The sequence below is a fragment of the Miscanthus floridulus genome, chromosome 17, assembly GCF_019320115.1.
Source record: "Miscanthus floridulus cultivar M001 chromosome 17, ASM1932011v1, whole genome shotgun sequence".
NCBI lineage: Eukaryota > Viridiplantae > Streptophyta > Magnoliopsida > Poales > Poaceae > Miscanthus > Miscanthus floridulus.
This window is the reverse complement of record NC_089596.1, coordinates 77956165-77977933: the sequence shown is the minus strand read 5'-3', so window position 1 is coordinate 77977933 and position 21769 is coordinate 77956165. Positions and strand designations below refer to the sequence as shown.

General features: G+C 43.0%; 2 pseudogenes; both read left to right on the top strand.

The window, feature by feature from the left end:
- LOC136515827 (protein ALP1-like) overlaps positions 1–20606 on the top strand; it is a 79956-nt pseudogene extending 59350 nt beyond the window's left edge.
- Positions 20607–20842: 236 nt separating this feature from the next.
- Positions 20843–21658, top strand: LOC136515826 (uncharacterized; annotated as a pseudogene).
- The last annotated feature ends 111 nt before the right edge of the window (positions 21659–21769 follow it).

Genomic DNA, 21769 nt, shown 5'->3' with positions numbered 1-21769 from the left:
TCATTAGATCTATCTCTATTAAATGGTTGAATAATGATGAACTATTTCTTTTATAAAAAAGGGGTTCAGTTACTTGTAGTCATTGGCTTGGCATGAACTAATTATTGTTAATATCTTATGGCCATTAACCAATATTTGTTTAAAGAATGATACTCATCCTGAATGATAACTGATTCTTCTTACACAACCTCATGAGCTTTAACCGATTTATTTTTATAAATATACTGGAATTGGCTATTCAGTCGATCTCCTTTTATATCGGCTCTTAGAGCCACACATTTGGGACTATCTAGCAACACCAGCATGTTCTGCCCTTAATTACTGATAAGCTTTCTCTCCTTATCAATTACAGGGTCAAATTGACTAGCACGTCTCGGGAGGAGTGCGCAGGATCGACCATCCCTATGTTGAAGCTAGGGGGATCTCTAGCTCTATCGAGCGGACCCTTCCGGCTTGCTCATGTGTCCTCGGCATGGGATGAAATTCTGTGTCGACACGGCCACTGTCATGATGGTAACTACGATCATCGTAGCGGCAATCATTGTGGCCTCGGTCGTCGGGGCGGTCATCATAGCGGCGTGTTGGGCGATGAGTGCCCGCATCCTCATTGAAGCACACCTTGGCTTCCTCAGCGTTGACGTACTAGTTGGCGGTCATGATCATCTCTCCGATCCCTGTGGGCGGCTTGTGGTTGAACTTGGAGCGAAGCTCACGATGATGGAGTCCTCTGATGAAGGCGGTGATGACCTATGTTTCCATGATGTTGGGAATAGAATTACTCATCTCAGAAAAGCATCTGATGTAGCTATGAAGGAGCTCGGATGGCTTCTGGTTGATGCGGTTGAGATCATGCTTAGTGCCCGGCCAAGTACACGTAGCCATATAATTGTCGGTGAAGACTTTTTTTAGCTCTTCCTAGGATCCAATGGAGTCTGGGGCAAGGCTTGTGAACTAGTTCATGGCAGTTGGCATGAGCATGATGAGAAGATAGTTTGCCATAACACTGGTGTCTCCTCCGGTGGCACAGACAGTAGTGGCATAAGCCTATACCCACTGTGTTGGGTTCATCCTTCCTTCATAAGGCTCGACCTTGGTGATTTTAAAACCATGGGGCCATTGAAGTGTTCGAAGCACCCTCGTGAATGTTGGGGGCCCTTTGGAGTTAGCGGCGTCATTGTCTGCAGCATTACTGGCATTGAGCGGCTTGAGAGCTGAGTTCGGGTTATCATACTCTTGCTCATACTCCTGGCGGCGACATACTTCTTCATGGCAACCGAAGCGACGTTCGTCGATACATCATCGTGCATCTCAGAGATTATTGAGGTGCACTCGAATGTCTTGGTTGACCTCCTAGTCATGTTAGCAGTGATGTTCGATGTGGTTGTCCCTAGCTCTGCCCTAGAGGGGTTGCCTACCGTTGCGGTGTTGGTTGGAGAAGTGACTTGGGCGGCGATCAAATCTTTGTGCGGCTGATCGGTGAATCGAGGTTGTGGAGCATGAAGGTCTTTGATCCTAGAGGATCTTGTTGACCTGACAGTGCATCGCTTTAAGCATGGCGGTGACCTTGGTGGCCTCTGGTGTCTATAGGAGCCGAGCGAGCTCATTGGCAGCCACTGCCAGATTGGTGCTTGGAGTCTTGTAGATGTCGTGGCCGTCAACACGGACCAACTCATCGTCGAGGTTGCGCTGGAGTGGCCTTCCTTGTGAGTCAAGCTATTGCTCAGCCCTCATAAGGGTAGCCTCATTTTCTCGACGCTGTGCACGGTTGATGTTTCAGTTCTCATGAGCGGCACGTTCCTCCTCGGTTTCACCATTCTGAGGGGGGCTATTGACGCTGACGTTGAAGATTGTGCTATCGTAGAAAGGTGGGATAGGAAGTAGCTTGGTGGTGGTTTTGGTGACGGTCCCCATAGAGCCCTGGGACTTGGAGTCTGGATTCTCCTCTAGGATGGTTTGGAGGGATGCTCTAGGGCGTCGGCCAACATGCAACATGTTGACAGCCAACGGAGGCTGGTCGGCGATCTAGTCGGTGGGAGGATGGACATCTATAGCCTGGTTGATGAATCTACCCCTTAGGACATCTTAGTAAGCGGTGGTAATGTTGGTGAACCTAAAGGGTAGGGACGTAACCCTTGGAGTCTCCCAAGCAGCCTCTGATAGTTCTGGATCGGAGGGTAGTTGGCGCTAAACCAGAGTGTCTAGAGCCAATTCGATGATGGAGAGGCAATCGACGAGCTTCAGACCAACGTGGTCGATGGATGCGATTAGATCATCATTGTTGATCTGCCTCCTCTGGTAGCAAGGAAGCGGGTGGCAAGTTGTTGATGAAGGCAACCTCGAAGGTAGTTCTAAGATTGGATCTACAGTCGTAGGTGTTGGGGTGATCGATGTAGAATCAATCTACACCGGCTCGATGAGCTCTCTGACTCTGTCAGCATTGATGACCCATGAGATGGATCTAACTGTGAAGATCTAGCTAGGCTATGGGAGGGACAAAGAGCCTATAGAAAAAGTCATCTTGTTCGATAAGGAAACAACACATGCACCCCTACCTAGCGTGCCAACTATCGACAGAATATCATTGACAGTCCTCCGAGGGATATCCCACGAAGGTAGATTAATCAATAGAGAAGCGTGTAATCAAGAATAAGAAGGTAACTGAGATATACAAGCTAGATAGGTTTAGGTCGTCAGTATGACATAATACCCTACTCCTATGGTCTATTGGTTTGTATCGGCTATCGTATGATATTATGTGAGTTTGGAGGGGGTCCCTACCCGCCTTATATAGTTCGGGGGCAGGGTTACAAGTCAGTTAGATCTGAGAGATAACCAGAAAGTAATAATAGATTATAGGAATCTTGAGATCATACGTATCCTAACAGATCTCATAGTATCTTTAGGATATCTTCCTGATATCTTGTGGGAGGCGCTAAGCAAAGTCATGCCCCGCAAGGCTTCATCTTATGGGCTAGGCCACCCCTAGGGGCGCAGCCCATATGGTCTACCATGGGTATCTAGGGTCATACCCCCACACTAGAGAATGGTAGTTCAAACTTCTGGTTGCATCATGGACATTGAAGAAGGAAGAAAAGCATGTGCTTATTTCTTTCTTCAATGAACTCAAAGTCCCGATGGGCTACTATGCGAACCCAAAGAGGCTAGTGAACATGAGAGAACTCAAATTCAACTATGGCCCTATGAAGGCCCATGACTATCATGTCATTATGACTCAACTGCTCCCTATTGCCCTGCGTGGTATCCTCCCCCAAAGGTTTGTGCCCTAATCATAAAGTTGTGCTTGTTCTTCAACGCAATCTCAAAAAAGGTCATTGATGTGTCCATGCTAGAGCAGCTACAGCGGGACATAGCCAAAACTGTCGTTTGGCTTCAAATGCATTTCCCGCTAACTTACTTTATATCTCATTACATATGCTCATTCATCTTGTTGATCAAATTAGAGCCCTTAGCCCAATGTACCTGCATCAGATGTTCCCTTTTGAAAGATTGATGAAAGTTTTAAGGAGGTATGTTAGGAATAGATTCAGGCCAGAAGGGAGCATGGTTGAAGGATGGTCAATGGAGGAGGCCATTGAGTTCTGTACATATTATCTAGACATCAAAAGGGTCAGAGTTCCAGAATCTCATCACGAGGGAAGACTATGTGGCAAAGGAACGAACAGGGAGAAATCTATTACAGTAGATGACCTTGTTTCTTTTAGACAGACATAGTTCATTATTCTCCAACAAGCCAAGGGTGTGATGCCATACATTGACAAGCACAGGCAATCGCTGCAAACTCTGTATTTGAGCAGGTCATTGGCTTGGCTGGATAAAATACATAAGGAGGAATTTGTCAACTAGTTACGACGTCGCTTGCTTGGAATAAAGTTGGGTAATCAACTGGATGGCTTAGACAAGGGACCTTCGAGTACATATCTTAAGTACCAAGGGTATGACATCAATGGATTCACATTTTACACAAAAAAGCAAGATAGAAAGAGCACATACCAAAATGGTGGTGTTCGTTTTGATGCTCACGATGAAAACGGCAATGTGCAGGCAACATACTATGGTTTCATAGAGGAGATATGGGAGCTAGCCTACGGTCCATTGAAGGTAGCTCTTTTTGCCTGCTAGTGGGTCCAGTTCAAAGAAATCAACACTAATAGCGAAGGGTTCACTACCGTTGATCTCACTAAGACCGCATACAGAGACGACCCCTTCGTCCTTGCAAGAGATGTTATGCAAGTCTTTTATGCAAGGGACAACAAGACAAAAGAAAGGCTAAAAGTAGTCCTAGAAGAGAAAAGGAAGATCGTCGGAGTCGATGGAGTGACGGACGAAGAAGACTATAGGGGCTATCAGGAAATGCCTCCATTTGGGGCGAACGTACCCCTACCTATCCTTCAAGAGGGTGATGAACCTACTTACGTATGGCTTGATCACAATGAGGCCCTCATTGTTGATGCACCTAAAGATAGTTAGATTATTGTTAACTATGTAATCATTATTCGGATATTGTTCACCAACTATGTGAATCTAATTTATATTTTATGCATTTCTCTAAAATTAAATAATTGACTATGTAATCAAATATTGAGATGATGTTTAGAAACACTATTATTTGATAATTATAGACCATTAATTAATTATCATGGAATTAAATAATCGAGACACAAATATTTGTATTATTTTATAATAAATTATATGTATTTACATGCACTAAATGGATAAAAGAAAAAACATAACCTAAACTAACATAATCCCTAATGCTAGCGCAGCGGTTAAGGCCCTATAATCTGGACGTCGAATTAATTAACTCTTGTTCAGAGGATAAAACAAAAAGAAAACCTACCTTGACGTACTCCCTATCATAGTGCAGCGGTAAAAGCCAGCTACTATGAAGCCCGCGCCTTTGGTTCGAATCCTAGGTGTGGCAAACTTTTTTTATATTTTTATAGAATTAAATGAACCTCAACTTAAACTATAAAAATGATAACAAAATATTTCCTAACGTAAATCCTCCTTTAACGTAGCGGTTAAGCCACTAATCCCTCTTTCTCGCTCCCTCGGTTCAAAACCCAGGCGGGACAATTTTTTTATTTTTTTTATCTAGAGCCCGTGGCAGTGGCTCTGATTTAAAAAAAATAAAAGTTGAGCACCTGCAGTAGCGGCAGCTGCTTTGCCAGGCCTATCACTATTGGGTTTTTGCATAAAAACCGATAGTGATACATGGAATCACTGCCAGAAACCGGCACTAATGACACCTATCACTGTCGGTTTTTTATCAAAACCGACAGTGATAAGAATGTTCCCTCCACGGGCCAGCAGTGCTCGTGCTAATCACCACAATAGGAGCACTGCTCCCACCTACCATGATAGCTAGCCTATAAAATGGTGCCCCGCTAGGGAGCCTCTCCATGGCTAGTACTTGTGTTTATTTTGCAACTATGTTTGTTTGCTGTTTATTTCTCCAATTTGTTCTCTGCTTGCTAGTTTCCACATATATGGCCTCTCTGTGGGAGAAAGCCCTATATGTATAGATATCGTTATGCGTCGTAGTCCACCAAAATGGTGCACACAAGAGGTACTAGAAGAATGCTACTAAAGATAGAGCAACGCCGAAGATTGGAGATGCCACGAGGTTCATAGCCAAACGCGGTGGTGCGCTCTGGATTGTATGTCCAGAGAGACTTGGTGTGCTCTGGGCAATTTCCTATCCCAAAGCAGCATTGGTTCATCAGTGTGGTGCCAAGCTGAATTCTGTGTGCTCTGGACTTTACCGAGAAAAAGGCCATGTACAGCAGAGGCATGGATTCATTGATGCCACCTTGTCATCTCCAACCAGTATAGCTCATACACCACCTCGGTGCTGCTGTTTGACCCTAGTTGGTGCTAGAAGAATGCTACTGAGGTGGTTAAATTATAATATGTTTATACACATTAATTGTAACATTGACTTGTACGCAAATAGGTCTTTGTTATCGTATATGTAATTTTAGTGTAAGGTCTTTGTTATCATATATATAATTTATTTCTAATATTTTTTTTATTTTTTAATGTATTTATGTACTCTATCTAAATAAATATATCATTATTGTTAAAACTTTGCCATGGTCCTTTATATATATGTACCTTTATTGTCGGTTCTACTTAAAAAACCGGCAGTGATATTCACTTTCACTGTCGATTGTAACTGAAAACCGACAGTGATGTCCATGCCCCCCTATATAAAACAAACCACCGCCCACATACATCGATCCAACCCATCCACGATCAAACTTTTTCTTAGGCTTGCACAAGCCATGGGTGAAGCAAACATCAAGTTTGGGATTTTCTAGAGATGATTTGCTACTTTCTGAGGTTTAATTGAATTTTCGCGCAACGACACTGATTAATTATAGGTTGAACTGAGTCTACCTACGAAAAGATCCGGAATGGTGCCAAACTTTTACACAGGGTCTCGTGTGCCCTAGGGATCAGAATTTTGTTTAGGTCAACGAAAAAATCTAGTGGGTCAAAGATGTAATTCACCCTCTTTTGTCTCATTCAGCATAGAAAAAAATATAATAATAAAAAATGAATAGAAAAACCTAAGATCTTATGTGGGGCTTTAATTTGGGTATACATACTTGCCAAAAAAAATCAAGCCATTTCGACATAGACAGAGTATACATGCTTCACAGAGGTACATGAGCCCTTCATCGAACCATGACTATACACATAGGTTATCAAGGTTTCTGTGGTTCATATGCATTCTGGTATCGTATTGGTCTCAAACTTTTTCTTAGGCTTGCACATGCCGTGGGTGAAGGAAACACCAAGTTTGAGATTTTTCTGGAGATGGTTTGCTACTTTCTGAGGTTTAATTGAATTTCCACGCAACGTTACCGATTAATTATAGGTTGAACGGAGTCTACCCATGAAAAGATCCAGAATGATGTCAAACTTTTACACAGGCTCTCATGTGCTCTAGGGATAAGAATTTTTTAGACGTCGATGAAAAAATCTATTGGGTCAAAGATGAAATTCACCCTCTTTTGTCTCCTTCAGCACACAGATAAATATAATGAATAAAAAATTATCAGAAAAACCTAAGATCCTGTGTGGGGTCTTACTTTCGGTGTACATGCTTGCCAAAAAAATTTTAAGCCATTTCGATATAGGAATACACAAGCTTCTATTTATTCACTATATAAAAGGAATTATATATATATATATATAAACATCACTGTCAATTTAAAAAACCAGCAGTGATGAGATGAAACTGATAGTGATGCTGGTTATCACTGTCGGTTCATTTTGAAAATCAGTAGTGATTTATAAAAAAATTAAAAAATTATGCTAGCCCTCGGGTTCGAGCTCTGGTCTCGAGGACCAGAGTTCTAAGTCTTAACCGTTGCGCTAGTATAGGAGGTGTGTCAAGGCGTATTTTATTTTTTCTTTTTGACCTTTTAGAGCCCTTAATAATTTATAAAATTAAACCAAAAAAATTGGGCCGCCTAGGCTCGAACATGGGTCTCGAGGGCTATATTGCGCATTCTTAACCGTTGCACCAGTCAGAGGATTTTGAAAGAAATGGAAAAGATATGCTACTTAACCCATAACCGCTGCACCCCCATTACTATCAGGTCAAGGAATGGCCCGGCAGTTATGTTTCCACATCACTATCGATTTAGACCTTGCAACTGGTAGTGATGAGCCATTCAGATAAAAATAAGGCGTGGGGTGAAATTTTCCAAAGTCATTTCAACCCCTCCCCCCGCGCCGCTGGAGCAACACCCCACACCGATGGGCACCACCGCCCCCCGTGCACCCGTCCACTGCCCCCCCCCCCCCCCCCCCCGTGTCACTGTTTCTAGCCCCGTGCTCCTCTTCTTTGATGTCGACGCTAGTGTGTCCCCTCGATATGTCCTTGTTAGTCCTGCGCCAGTGCCTGTGACACCGTCCACCGCCCCACGCCGAAGCACCGTGCCGTCTGTGCCCTCATTCCTCATCCACAACGCTGGTTGTGCCCCTCCTCCTTCACGCCTACACTCGCACCACCGAGGCCTTCATGAGCGCATGGACAGCTGCTTCCCCACCCGCCATAGTGAGTGCGTGGCTCACTACCCACTATGTGTTTGATGAAATGCCCATTAGGTTAGCCGAGGCCAACCTAGGCTCTACGCCCCCCTTGCTTCTTGCATACAAGATTCAATTGCATACGAGAGTAGATTGTGGTGGAATGAATTATGTGTGTTTTCATACCATGGTGTGAATTGGAAGTAATAGTTTGTTAAAATTTGTTGCCCAGTTAACATGCACCATAATTCAGGTACGACAGTTAAATCAAAGCAGCTTGGTATAATATAGGTGTAAAATTGTAGTACATGTATTAATTTGCAGCAGCGTGTGTTACCTCCTGATGGTTTTTGATGAGGACATCGCCAAGATGGAGTCGAGGACGACTCCAATTCGAGAAGGGGAGGATGATGAGGACATCACCACGCTGGACACACCGATGCCATGGTCTTCCCTAAGTTCCAATTCGTTCCCAACTCAGTTGCCACGTCGCCTTCGGATTCAGCAGACACATCGTCACTGTTTCGGTCATAACTTCCTCATACGACATCGAAAATGGGCCGTTCTTGGATGCGTTGGAAAGGGGACGACGACCCATCGTTTTGGATCTGGTCCTAGCTCTAGAAGGTCCGTGGATCATTCTGTGTGACCACGGCAAGGTGTTGCGTCACCTATTTGGGCCAACTTGGCCATGTATCGTGTCGGGCCTTAAGCCCAAGTTGTGGGCGCCCAACCCCTGGCCGTCCCCAACCCTAGGTCGAGTCTTAGACTATAAACACAGCCGCCGCCGCTGCTACACAATTGGGTTTTGTTTAGAGTTTAGTTTTCCATCAAGGAACTGAATCGTTCATTGTAACTGTGGTGACAAATCCTTTTACAGTGATCTAGGGCCCCCATTCTTGATCTCCTCCACTATGTCGATTAGTCCTTTGGAACCGAGTTCTTGAATCCTTTATTGATATTCGCGTCATTCATATTTGCAATTTCAGATTGCGTGTTTTACCTTCTTGCTTGTGCTCTTCGATTCGCTTGCAGGAAAAGCCTTCTTGGCGAGGTCAATCAAGTTGTGCTTGGTTGATAACCAACGGAGCAGTGGTGTAACGGTTGCAGGGTTCGAATCGTGTCTGATTTGAAGTCGGATCGCCAACGTCGAGATCTCCACAAATCGAACTTACCGGCTACCTCTCGGAAGATCGGGCCTGTACTCATCAATTGGTATCAGATATTTAGGTTTACCACGAGGTATAATCTCGTTTGCCTTAGATTCATATTTGTTCATTACCTAGAGTCCACAAAAAGCCCAAAAATATTTCAATTTCCGCTGTCCTATCGCCCTTTGTGCCTTTGCAATTTCGTTTCAGATTCATGTTGTTGAGTTTGTGTCCGTGGTCGAGTCTTGTTGCTAGTTTAGGATTGTGTTCGTGGTCGTAGTTCAATCGCCCGTTGCTGTGATTTTGTTTTCCGCCGCTATCCCATCCATCGTTCCCAAACAACAAGTCGAAGCCACCACATTACTCGACTTGCCCCGCTAGCCGCCTTGTGTAACTTCTCGCCGCCGCGCAAACCCTAGATAGGTTGCCAGCCGCTCTTATTTTGCCTGCATCGCAGCCCTCCTTACATCATCAGGCGAATACCTACTACTGTGATCAGTGTTAGAGTTTAGGGACGCTTTGCCCTAACTGCCGCCGCCGTGTTGTGCCTCCCGGAAAACATACCTTGAGATACCTTCGGTAAAACAGGCATAACTTTTCGCTCGTTTATCAGAAAAATCTGAAATTTTTTCAGCAGCTTCTTGACACCATTTGGACCCGACCCAAACTCAGCTTCGCCCTGTTTGGTTTCATCAGAATTGCCAAAAAAATTCAGGAAAATATAGAAAAAAATTATCAAAGTTTTTGCACGCTTTTCAGAGAACGTGCTGAATTTCTGTAGACCACATTCCACCTCAGTTGTAGGTGCTAATTTTTGTGGTTGCATCTTTTGTGATCCTTGTTCGGAGAAAAGTCTAAAAAATAGTGAAAAAAAAGTTTGTTTCCTACTAGTGCCTTTTGGAAAAATCCGGGAAAAATTCAGGAAAAAGGAGAAATCCGGGCTATTTGCTTGTTCTGTGAGTTCTTTCGATCGTCCTTTGTTTTCACCTTGTTGCGCTACTGTCTCGACACGTCTTAGCCAGCACCTATGATTTGTACTTTGGATCCGGATTGAACAATCATTACTCTGCACTCGTTAATTGCTAATCCTTGCTGTCATATTGTGTGCCTACCCATAGCTCCACATATTCTTCTGTCAGCACAGGTTCATCTTGCAACTGTTACCCACGCTCAACAACAGATTGCTTCGCCACTTTGGTTTTGCTCCTGTTTGGCGTTGGTAAGAATACAGGCAAGACGGTGGTAAGCCGCTTGTGATTTTGCATTCCACTTTCACCACCATCACCACCACTTGTTTCCTTTTAGTTGATAGGGATAATACTTTGGTGTTGTCTTTTTCTATCTTCTAACCATGGTAGGAACTCCGATGGACTTCAATGAGTGCGTGTCCAAGGGCGAGCTTGCAACGTTCATGACTGAACAACGCAATCTTATGACCGAGCTGACGCGCAACGTGAACAATCTGGTCACCCGCATTGAACAGCTTGAGCAACGCCCTCCACCTTATCGTGCTGATGATGAAGATGCGGATGCTTTTGGTGATGAAGATGCGTATGCTGACGGTGGTGCCCGTCGCCGCCTCAACTTCAATCGTCGCGGTATGGCAGGTAATAATCATGGTAATAATGATCCTTTTGCTAAAATTAAATTTAGTCTACCTCCTTTTGCTGGTAATGTTGATCCAGAGGCATATTTAGATTGGGAGCTTGCTGTTCAACAAAAATTTGATTCTCATAATGTTCCTGCTGAGCATAGAGTTAGACTTGCTACTAGTGAGTTTACTAATTTTGCTTTGTTCTGGTGGAGTGATCTTTGCAATGCCAATAATGCTGCTGCTGTGCCTCAAACTTGGAATGTTTTAAAGCAACGTATGACATCTCGTTTTGTTCCTCCTTATTACCAACGTGATTTACGTTTGAAACTACAAACTTTAAAACAAGGTGATAAAGGAGTAGAAGCATACTATCAAGAATTGCTTATTGGTTTAGCACGTTGTGGTATAAATGAAGATGATCATGATGCTAGTGCTAGATTTTTTGGTGGTTTAAACCATGATATACAGAACATACTTGATTACAAAGAATGGCGCAATTTTTCCCAATTGTATCATCTTGCTATTAAGGCCGAACTGAGAAGTACAGGGACGCAAACAACACCAGCCTTTCAGGTCTAACAATGGGAGGAATTTTCAGCAGCGTTCCGAGCCGGAGACGCCCAAGCTTCCTGTTGCACCACAGCCATCTACACCTCCATTTTCTTCCGGGGTAAGTAAATTGTCTAATGTGCAGTTTCCACAGCTGAAGAAAGGTGGCACTCCGGGTGCTTCTACTAGCTCCTCCTCGTCCAGCTCTAAAATCATTTGCCACCGATGCAAAGGCATGGGACATGTCATGAAGGAATGCCCCTAGTCGTCGCGCTTTCATTGCTACCGAGGATGGATATGTAAGTGCTAGTGATGTTGAAGATGATTTAGCCCTTGCTGCTAACATTGATGCAGATCCCACCGAGGGCGATCAAGACAAGGAGGCCATCACCATTGACTCCGTGGCTGCTACCGTGGACTACCCTAGCCTTCTTGTGCAGCGTGTGTTGAGTACACGTGTGGGTCATGAAGAAGAGATGAAGATCCAACGCCACAATTTGTTCCACATGTATCTCATTGTGCAGGGTTGTCGTGTTCTCACTATCATTGATAGCGGAGAGTTGCAACAACTTGGTGAGTTCAGATTTGGTTGACAAGCTTGGCTTGACCACACGACAACATTCGTATCCATATAAACTTCAATGGTTCAATAATAGTGGTAAGACTAAGGTAACTAAATCAGCACGCATTAGCTTTTTCACAGGCTCTTATCATGATACTGCTGATTTTGATGTTGTCCCTATGCAAGCTTGTTCCATTTTGTTAGGTCAGCCCATGGGAATTTGATAATGATGCTTTACACCATGGTAGAACTAATACATACACTATCATACATAAGGACAAGAAAATTACATTGCTGCCTTTGTCTCCTACGGATATTATTAAACATGCTAATGAGATCAAAAATAAACCTCCAACAGACATTGCTAAAAATAATGGGATTAAGTTAAAAGGAGGTGCTTTTCTTGCTACAACTCCTGCTACTGCTGAGTTATGTGATAATCCTGATGCACCATGTTATACTATGTTTTGTCAACCTTTTATGTCTGGTGCATTGCCTGCTGTCACTAACCTTTTGCAGGAGTTCGCTGATGATGGGATGGAGTCGAGGACGACTCCAATTCTACAAGGAGGGGATGATGAGGACATCGCCAAGATGGAGTCGAGGATGACTCCAATTCGAGAAGGGGAGGATGATGAGGACATCGCCACGCTAGGACACACCGACGCCATGGTCTTCCCCAAGTTCCAATTCGTTCCCAACTCAGCTGCCACGTCGCCCTTCGGATTCAGCAGACACGTCGTCACTGTTTCGGTCATAACTTCCTCATACGACATCGAAACAGGCCTGTTCTTGGATGCGTTGGAAAGGGGACGACGACGCCGTCAGTTTTGGATCTGGTCCCAGCTCCAGAAGGTCCGTGGATCATTCTGTGTGACCACGGCAAGGTGCTGTGTCACCTATTTGGGCCAACTTGGCCATGTATCGTGTCGGGCCTTAAGCCCAAGTTGTGGGCGCCCAACCCCTGGCCAGTCCCCAACCCTAGGTCGAGTCTTAGACTATAAACACAGCCACCGCCGCTGCTATACAATTGGGTTTTGTTTAGAGTTTAGTTTTCCATCGAGGAACTGAATCATTCATTGTAACTGTGGTGACAAATCCTTTTACAGTGATCCAGGGCCCCCGTTCTTGATCTCCTCCACTAGTGTCGATTAGTCCTTTGGAACCGAGTTCTTGAATCCTTTATTGATATTCACGTCATTCATATTTGCAATTTCAGATTGCGTGTTTTACCTTCTTGCTTGTGCTCTTTGATTCGCTTGCAGGAAAAGCCTTCTTGGTGAGGTCAATCAAGTTGTGCTTGGTTGATAACCAACGGAGCAGTGGTGTAATGGTTGCAAGGGTTCGAATCGTGTCTGATTTGAAGCCAGATCGCCAACGTCGAGATCTCCACAAATCGAACTTACCGGCTACCTCTCGGAAGATCGGGCCTGTACTCATCAGTTTTGTTGATGTTGTATCCTAGTTGGTGTCATCAGAAGACTAGATAGGAACTAGTTTTGTACCTTTTTTGTGACTTGGGTGACCACTTGCAATGAGTTAGTTTTTTGTGTAGCTTCCCCAACTAGGTTCCATCTCATTTTTGGAATTGCTGCATCATTTTGGTGTTTGTGTCTGATGCTAAGTTTTTGTTCTCTTTATTTTTGCATATGATATTAGTAGTTGTCCACAGCCAAAACTAACCATGATCATGTCACAGCCATGACTCGTCGTCGCCTATTACCCTATTGTTGAAGAGCAGATCAGCAACAAGAAGTGGCTAATATCGCTAGGACGGGAGAGCCGCATGATCTGACAAATGGTGACGGTGTCAATCAGGATGGTGAGAACGAGCAGCCATGGACCCCATCCGGCCTACTCGAGCTGGGTCAAAATGACCAAGATGGCCATGTAACTTTGGTACCATGTGACTATATAGCCACATGTGACCATGTGACTAATCAATTGAGAGGGTCATAGCTTACTTGGAATCTTTAGCAGGAACCTCCACCGGTCGAGGAGCCAGAGGGTTCAGGTAGCAGGAAGGCTAGATCCAAGCGAGGCATGTCAAAGCTTCCTATTGGTAGGAATGCACACTAGCACATCACTGAGTTTGATGAATTCGGGGATCCACTATCACCGCCTATAGCTTTGACTAAATACAAGACTATCCTCGGGTTACTTGTAAGGGACTTCATCCCGATTAGATATAAGAAGTGGATTGGGAAAGATAATGACCCATGGAGGGTTCCCAAAAGTGAGAAGGATTACATATGGGATATCAAGATCCTAGAGTATTTCACTTTCCCAACGGAGTATGACAAGGAGGTAGTCAAGAAAAAAGCAAAAGAAATCATGGGGACGTGCTTCAAGAATTTCAAGGGGACATTGTAAAAGCATTTTGTCCTCCAAAATAAAGAGCCAGATTTCGATGGTGAATAGTTGAGCAAGCAGAAGGACTTTTGACAGGATTTTAAGGAATATAGGTTATCTGAGGAGTACTTAGAACTTAGCAGGAAGAATAAGGAGAACTCATAGAAAGCGACGAATCCTCATCATCTCAGCTCTCGAGGCTACGCCAAAAAGATGCCAGAATTTGAAGTAGAACTTGAAAAGATGGATCGCCCTGCTAAGAAGGCGTTTAGGTTGAGACCGCCCATTGGGAGTCAAGAACACTAATATACTGTATGGGGAGGAATGTACGCTATATCGAGGACAGGAGCTTTAGCTCCATAAATCCACCCATGAGCGAACTCATCCAAAGGATCTCCCAAGTAACTGAGGTGGTGAGGCAAGGGACTCACACTTCTAATAGGGAGAAAGACGTGCTCACCTAAGCACTCAAAACCAAAGGAGCACCCTGGTCACACTAGAGGAACAGGTGTTGTTCCTTAGAAACTAGCATTCCTCGAAGAATCTCACACTTACTGGAGCCGCTCGAGGGGTAGAGCGGAATAGGAGATAGAGTGTTTGAGGTGACTAAAAGAGATAGAAGACAGAATGGACACATGGATTGAAATGACTGTTGAAGCATGAGTCCAATAAATTTTGTTGTCCAAGGGATCAGGAGTACCACAAAACCCTACTCCTACTACCTTTAGCCCACAGTTGAGGGGTCGCAGCAGCTGTGGATCGACCCCGCTCGACAAAGAAGATATGAATGTGCCTCATCTGGTGGACAGCATCACTAAACCCGTCAATGTCAAGTTGTACATCCATCAAGAATGGACAAAGGACAAGGTGGCGCTCGACCAGGCTTGGCCTGCGGGAGACGAAACCATTAATGGCCACCCAATTCCATAGGGGTACGCTCATGTCACCATTGATAGAATACTTGATAAGAAGTATAACAAGATACACATTGAGTACCCCATAGTGGAAGACAGGCCAAAACTTGGTCATAACAAGGGCTCTCAAGTGGTCCGACGCAAACGCTTCATTAAGCTTGACAACCAATTGTCCTCTGATGCTGAGGACGACTGCGAGTCTTCGCCCACCCGTGATGATCACTCACCATCTCCTAACAGAGATCACTCCCCTCCTCATCCCTTGCCATCACCCACGAGAAGACAGAGGTCTCCTTCTATTCCTCCTTGTTTGACTCCATCTTCATTAGCCCCGAGAAAAGAGAAGACTCCTCCTCCTCCTCCATCTTCATCAGCCTCGAGAAAATAGAATTCTCATCGTCATCCTCCTCCTTCTCCACCTCAGCCCAAAACAAGATCAAAGGCATCCTCGTAGTCGTAGAAATGGTCCTTGGATTCGGTCGCTAATGCTTCCAAAGTGGATCAACAAAAAAACAAAAGGTCGTTCAGTGGCAGTGTTACAAACTTGATGAAAGAAAAATTTATAGCACACATCTCGAAGGAAGATTGTGTTAGTTTCTTCAATCTATGTGCCTCACTACCTTAGTATTTGTTAAAGTCCGAATTCGAAAGGCAAACACAGAATCAGTATGCTACAATAAGAGCCGAAGAAATACACAATGAAGATTTAAGAAAAATATAGAAGTACGTCAAAGACAACCCTGAATTAACCATGGAAGAGGCTGCGAACATCTATTATGATGTACAAGGGATAGGAACACCGGCAATGAAGAATGAAAGGGGCAATCTTTTGGTTCTCAATGATGAGTATAAAAATTTAACAACATATATGCACCATTTGCATGAATATTACATGGCTCAAGCAATAGAGATGGAGGACTTTGGTTTTGAGGTTATTATCCATCCGCCACATGTTTTTCATTATCCTAAAGAAGAGAAGTTCAATGTCGAGTGGGAGTGCTTGTTCCAACTATACCAGAAATGCTCTCTCGATTCACAAATGTTGACACTGTGGACTATGTAAGTACCCTACACGCATGATATTACAATTAACTACTCTCTCAAGACACAAATTGTTAACTTTTGAGCACTTCCCATGATTTTATATAGGTGTATAGCAAAATTTTGCATACTAAAAAGCAAATGGGATAACATAGGCTTCTTGGACCTCTTGTGAGTCAATGAGAAGACATGTTTAGGCCTCTATGGATGTGACGTGGAAGACCTGAAAGAGAGTGATTGCTATTTTCGATGAATTCAAGATAAAGAACTAAACCCACATACTTCTAGCCTACAACTGCGAGTATGTGTTCTCGACTTTTAATTTTATGCTTCTTTTTTGTTAAGATTATTCGATAATTAGGATTTTGTGATTGCAGCAACTATTTCATCTTCATTTATCTCAATCTTGCTAAAAATCTGATCGAGGTGTGAGACTCGAAGAAAAAACCATTTCATCATTTGGATGCATCGGTGGCAGTGTTGAATTAGTAAGCGATCCTAATAACATATTATTTTCTAATCACACATACCGCTTTCTAATGTTTCTCCTTTTAATGTTGCACAGTGTTCGAAGAAGATATATCGGTGGGACGCAGGTCCCATTTAAGGTTGTCGAAATAGAGGGAAAGTACCTAAAACAGTCGGTAGGAAACAATGAATGCGGGTTTTATGTAATGTGGGCAATGCTTCGCTACATCGGCGGAAAATCGAAAGAAGCAGATAAGTTGGTAATCCCCATTTCATTTATGTCTGTTAATAATTCAACAAAATGATTTTCTGATTCCTCTTTGGATATCATCTTTTTTGAACGACAACGTAAGAAATATAACCACGAAAGGTTGTTAGACATGGAGATCGTCGCACTGCAATTAGAGCTGGCAAAATTCATCTTAGCCGAGGAATTGAAAAAAGATGGAGTATTTTCCATTACACAATCCGTGAAGTTCAAGGACCAGTATGGCCTAAAACGGCTCGCAAGATTATTGTAAGAAGTCCGAGAAGCATGCTTCATCTTATCGAATAATTTTTTTTATTTTGAGGGATCGAGATCTTGATAAGAATATTTGAACTGTAACCATAATATTTGTAATGTTTAATATTGATAGACCTATCGTCTACGTAGCGTATATAAAGCGAAAGCTGATTCTACAAAAAAAATATAAATTAAAATAAATTATAAAACAATAAAATGCGAATGGGCCATCGCTGCCGGTTAGCAACAAACCGACAGTGATGGACAAGATGGCACTGCCGGCTTGAACCACAAACCGACAGCGTTGTCTTAGACATCACTACCAGGTCTTGTCTCAAACCGACAGTGCTGGTTACAACAACACTGTCGGCTAAATACGCAAACCGACAGTGATGTTCGAGGTTACAATGCCAGGTGGTCTCATAAACCGACAGTGTTAGTGGAACTGAACTCTACCGGGTTATGTAAAGGACTGGTAGTGAAGTTGCAGAACACTGCCAGTTTGTAGGAACCGACAGTGATAGCTAACCCTCATCACTGCCGGTTTGGTTGTGCCAGTTTAAAATCTAGCAGTAATGAGATGTTTTGAACCGGCAGTATTATCCTGATCTAGGGTAATGAACGCATAGTAATTTAGGAATTATATTAGAGAGGCTTTTAAAAAAAATAGTTCTAAAAGTAAAACCATATTAAAATATGTTCGCAGGCATGTGATGGAGACATCTGAGATAAAAGTTCTGACTTGACATGCAACACTAACTTAAAATTCTTTAATTAAGCTTCTATACACAATTTCATTTTGTTGAAGTTTATGATTTTCTACCTTCCTCTTACATTTCAGCCTTGCTTCAATTTATCATGCAACAACATTGTCTCCCATCCCGGTGATGGACGTTGTCATGTATCCATATCGGGGGACTGAAACAAGGAATACGAGCATGAGGAATACGCTCTCTCACAACTAAGAACATTTTTCATGGTAATTTCTACTACTTCTGTATTTGCCTGTTGGTGACGCAACTATCATTGGTCAATTTTCAGAATGTGTGTGACTCAATACCCCAGCGCACGTGTGCCAGCTAAAGATTCTTGAGAAATTGTAGCTACTGCTTGGTGTCCAGAGAGCCACCCAAATCCACATATAGTTCGAATATGGTAGAATGGATATGAATAGGTATAACCACCCAAATCATATGTAAGAGATTGTGGTTGCTCTAGCAGATTACTTATTCTATCCTTATAATACCTAAGGTCCTATTTGGAAGTAGATATTTGGACCTTGGATTTGGCTTTGGCATTTGGTACCCTCAAATTCCATTGTTTGGATGATACTGGAATCGGTCCGAGGCATTGGCGCCCAATATCGCGGACCTTTCCCGCACAAAGGAAAGAGCCCACCCACAAATCTGAGGTCTCCCGCTCTATATTGGCCCGAAATCGCTTCCCCTCACTTCCCCGACCCCCGCGCGTACCCCTTCGCAACCCACGGCTCTGCGCACTAGGGGAAAAAGAAGAGCGAGCGACTCGCAAGAGAGAGGCGGCGGCGATGGTGGAGGCGACGGGAGGTTGACCCCCACGGCGAAAGTGCTATCTCCCAGCGTCCTCTCCAGGCGTCCTCGTTCTCGTGCATCTCTGACCATCCTCCGTTATTCTCCCTCTCTACAAGTATGTCTTCTTGCTACTCTAATCTACTTCCCCTTTCCTGCTGAATCCTCCATCTTTAATCTACGCCTCCCTCGCGGATTCATCCTTGTTCTCTTTCCCAATCACCTGTCGGCATCCAGATCAATTGAGGCTTCTTTTCTTCTCCCTCCATCGATTCACTCTTTTCAAACCCTAACCCCTTTTCTTTGGATTTAGTAGGTTACTTCTGTCAAGTGTTCGTTGTTCCTTATTCTGAATGAAGGTATGTAGTGCCTAAAATTGATATGTTGTTGGTGTTCCTAAATGATTTTTTTCATGTTGTGCTCTTTGAAAATCATGTGTGTGCCTGCCTGTGTGCATTGTAGTTGCATTATGTCAGATCTTGAGTTGGTTTCCTTCATTAATGAAGAAAACAAAAGGACAAAGACGAGGAGGATTATATTCATAGAACTATACTTTGAGGCAGTTCTTCTTGGGCTTGCATATCTTAGTTCGCAGCGGGGGCCAAGGGATTTAGGGTGCTTTAATGATGATGAGCGCAGGCATACTCTTAGGACGTATTTGCTGAAGGAAATGTATGATAGTTCTAAAGTTACATGCTATGATGAGCTACGTTTAACTAAATGAAACTTTCATGACATGTGCATCATGTTGTGTGAAAGGTGTGGTCTTCGTGATAGTGTTTATATTGTTGTGGAAGAAAAGGTTGCTATGTTCTTACTGGTAGTTGGGCATGGTATAAAAATGAGGGTGTTGCGTGGCACTTAAAAGCGCTCTTTAGAGACTATCAGTAGGCACTTTTCTGATGTGTTATCAACTATTCTATCTTTAAGTGGAGAGTTCATTAAGCTTCCTGATCCTTCAATTCAACCTCCGGATGATTACAAATGGAAGTGGTTTGGCAATGCCCTTGGTGCATTAGATGGGTGTCATGTTGATGTGTGTGTTGATGTGCCTGACCAAGGGAGGTACAGAAACAGAAAGCAACACATCACCACTAACATGCTAGGTGTGGTTGACTAGAACATGAAATTTCTGTATGTTTTGCTTGGTTGGGAGGGTTCAGCTTCTGATTCAAGAGTTCTGCATGATGCAATGAGTCGCCAAGATGCATTTGTTGTACCTCAGGGTATGACCTTTACACTTGGCAATTTATTTCTTTGTTTTGGTAGCTATCTAATTTAGTTTTTTCATAATAGGAAAATATTATTTAGTTGTGCTGGTTATACCAATGGACTTGGATTTCTAGCTCCATTCAGATCCACTAGGTACCACTTAAAAGAGTGGGTTTCAAGTCAACAGCAGCCTAAAACTCCTAAAGAGTTATATAACTTGCGTCATTCTCGTGCTAGAAATGTCGTGGAAAGAACTTTTGGTTTGTGGAAGAAAAAATGGGCAATCTTGCGTTCTCAAAGTTTCTTTGATATAAAGGACCAGGTAACAAATGTGTACATATGGTGAAAAAAATCAATCTCAATTGCAAGTGCTAACTACAAACTAATATTATTGCAGATCTGAATTATTAATGCTTGTTGTGTGTTACACAACTTTACAAGAGATAGACAACACCAAATGGATGATTTATTGCTACCCGAAGTGGATGATGAACTAGCAGGCTATGGCCAATGAGTTTATAGATGATGCTACCTTAATTACAAGTGTTCAAGTTACTACTGAATGGAACACCTTTAGGGACCAGCTAGCTAATGACATGTTTGTTGAATACCTTGTTAGGCATGGTGAACAAGAGATGGAGTAGGTTGTGGTATATATATATATATATATATATATATATATGTATATATATATATATATGTATATATATATATATATATATATATATATATATATATATATATAACAGGGCATTCTTTTGTGATAGCTAGCTGATGGTGCCTTTTGTGATATTTTGGAAATGCATCATCCTAACACATGGCATTTGTTATCCTTTACTTATAGCACATGGCTGTAGCAAAGGCAAAGAGAGTTTATCTCACATGGACAGATGAGATGGAGGCTGCCTTGTTGGTTGTACTTGTTGAGCATCACAACAATGGTGACCACTCCCAAAATGGATGGAAGCCACATGTCTACAATGCTGCTATCAAGAATGTATGTGATAAGTGCAATATAGCCATCACAAAAGAAAACATATCATCTAGGTGCAAAACTTTTGACAAGCACTATGAGGTCATTAGTAAGATACTGTCACAGAGTGGTTTTGGTTGGGATTAGAAAAATAATAAGCTATCAATTGATAGTGAGGATGTCTGGTCTAGATATATGGCGGTAAGTACATGAATATTTGGTTTCTCACTGTTTTACTTTTATAATAAGACAAGTCACTTGTACTGTGTCTTTGTTTTGTGAAGAATAACAAGGCTGCAGCTTGTTACAAGAACAAGGTGGTGAAAGAATTGGGATGCAATCAGCACTATTTATTCTACATATCATGCCAATGGTGATGGTGCCAAGACAGCTGCTGAGAGTGCACAAGATTCACCTGAAGAATGTAGTGAAGCATCCCCAGATTTACCACAAAAAGGCAGCGAACTGGTGAAAGCAATTCTTTGCATGCTTGGAGATATGAAGACTTCATTTCGAGATGCTCTAAAATCCACCAAGCCATTACCATTGCCTCAGGTCACTTCTCCTGCTAAAATACTTGCTACACTTGAACAAATACTAGATTTAGCTAGATGTGGCCTTTTGCGGGCTTATGGGAAGCTGATCCTTAATAAGCGTTTATTCTAAGCGCTTATGGAACTGTCTATGGAATTCAGGAAAGAATGGCTCCTTACATTGAATTAGAGCAATGGTGGCTGATTAAGAGATGTAATGTACGCTTGCTGTTATGTAATATAGAACTGCCTATGTACGCTTGCTATTATGGCCCCTTTGAAATTAGGTGTTGTGAAATGT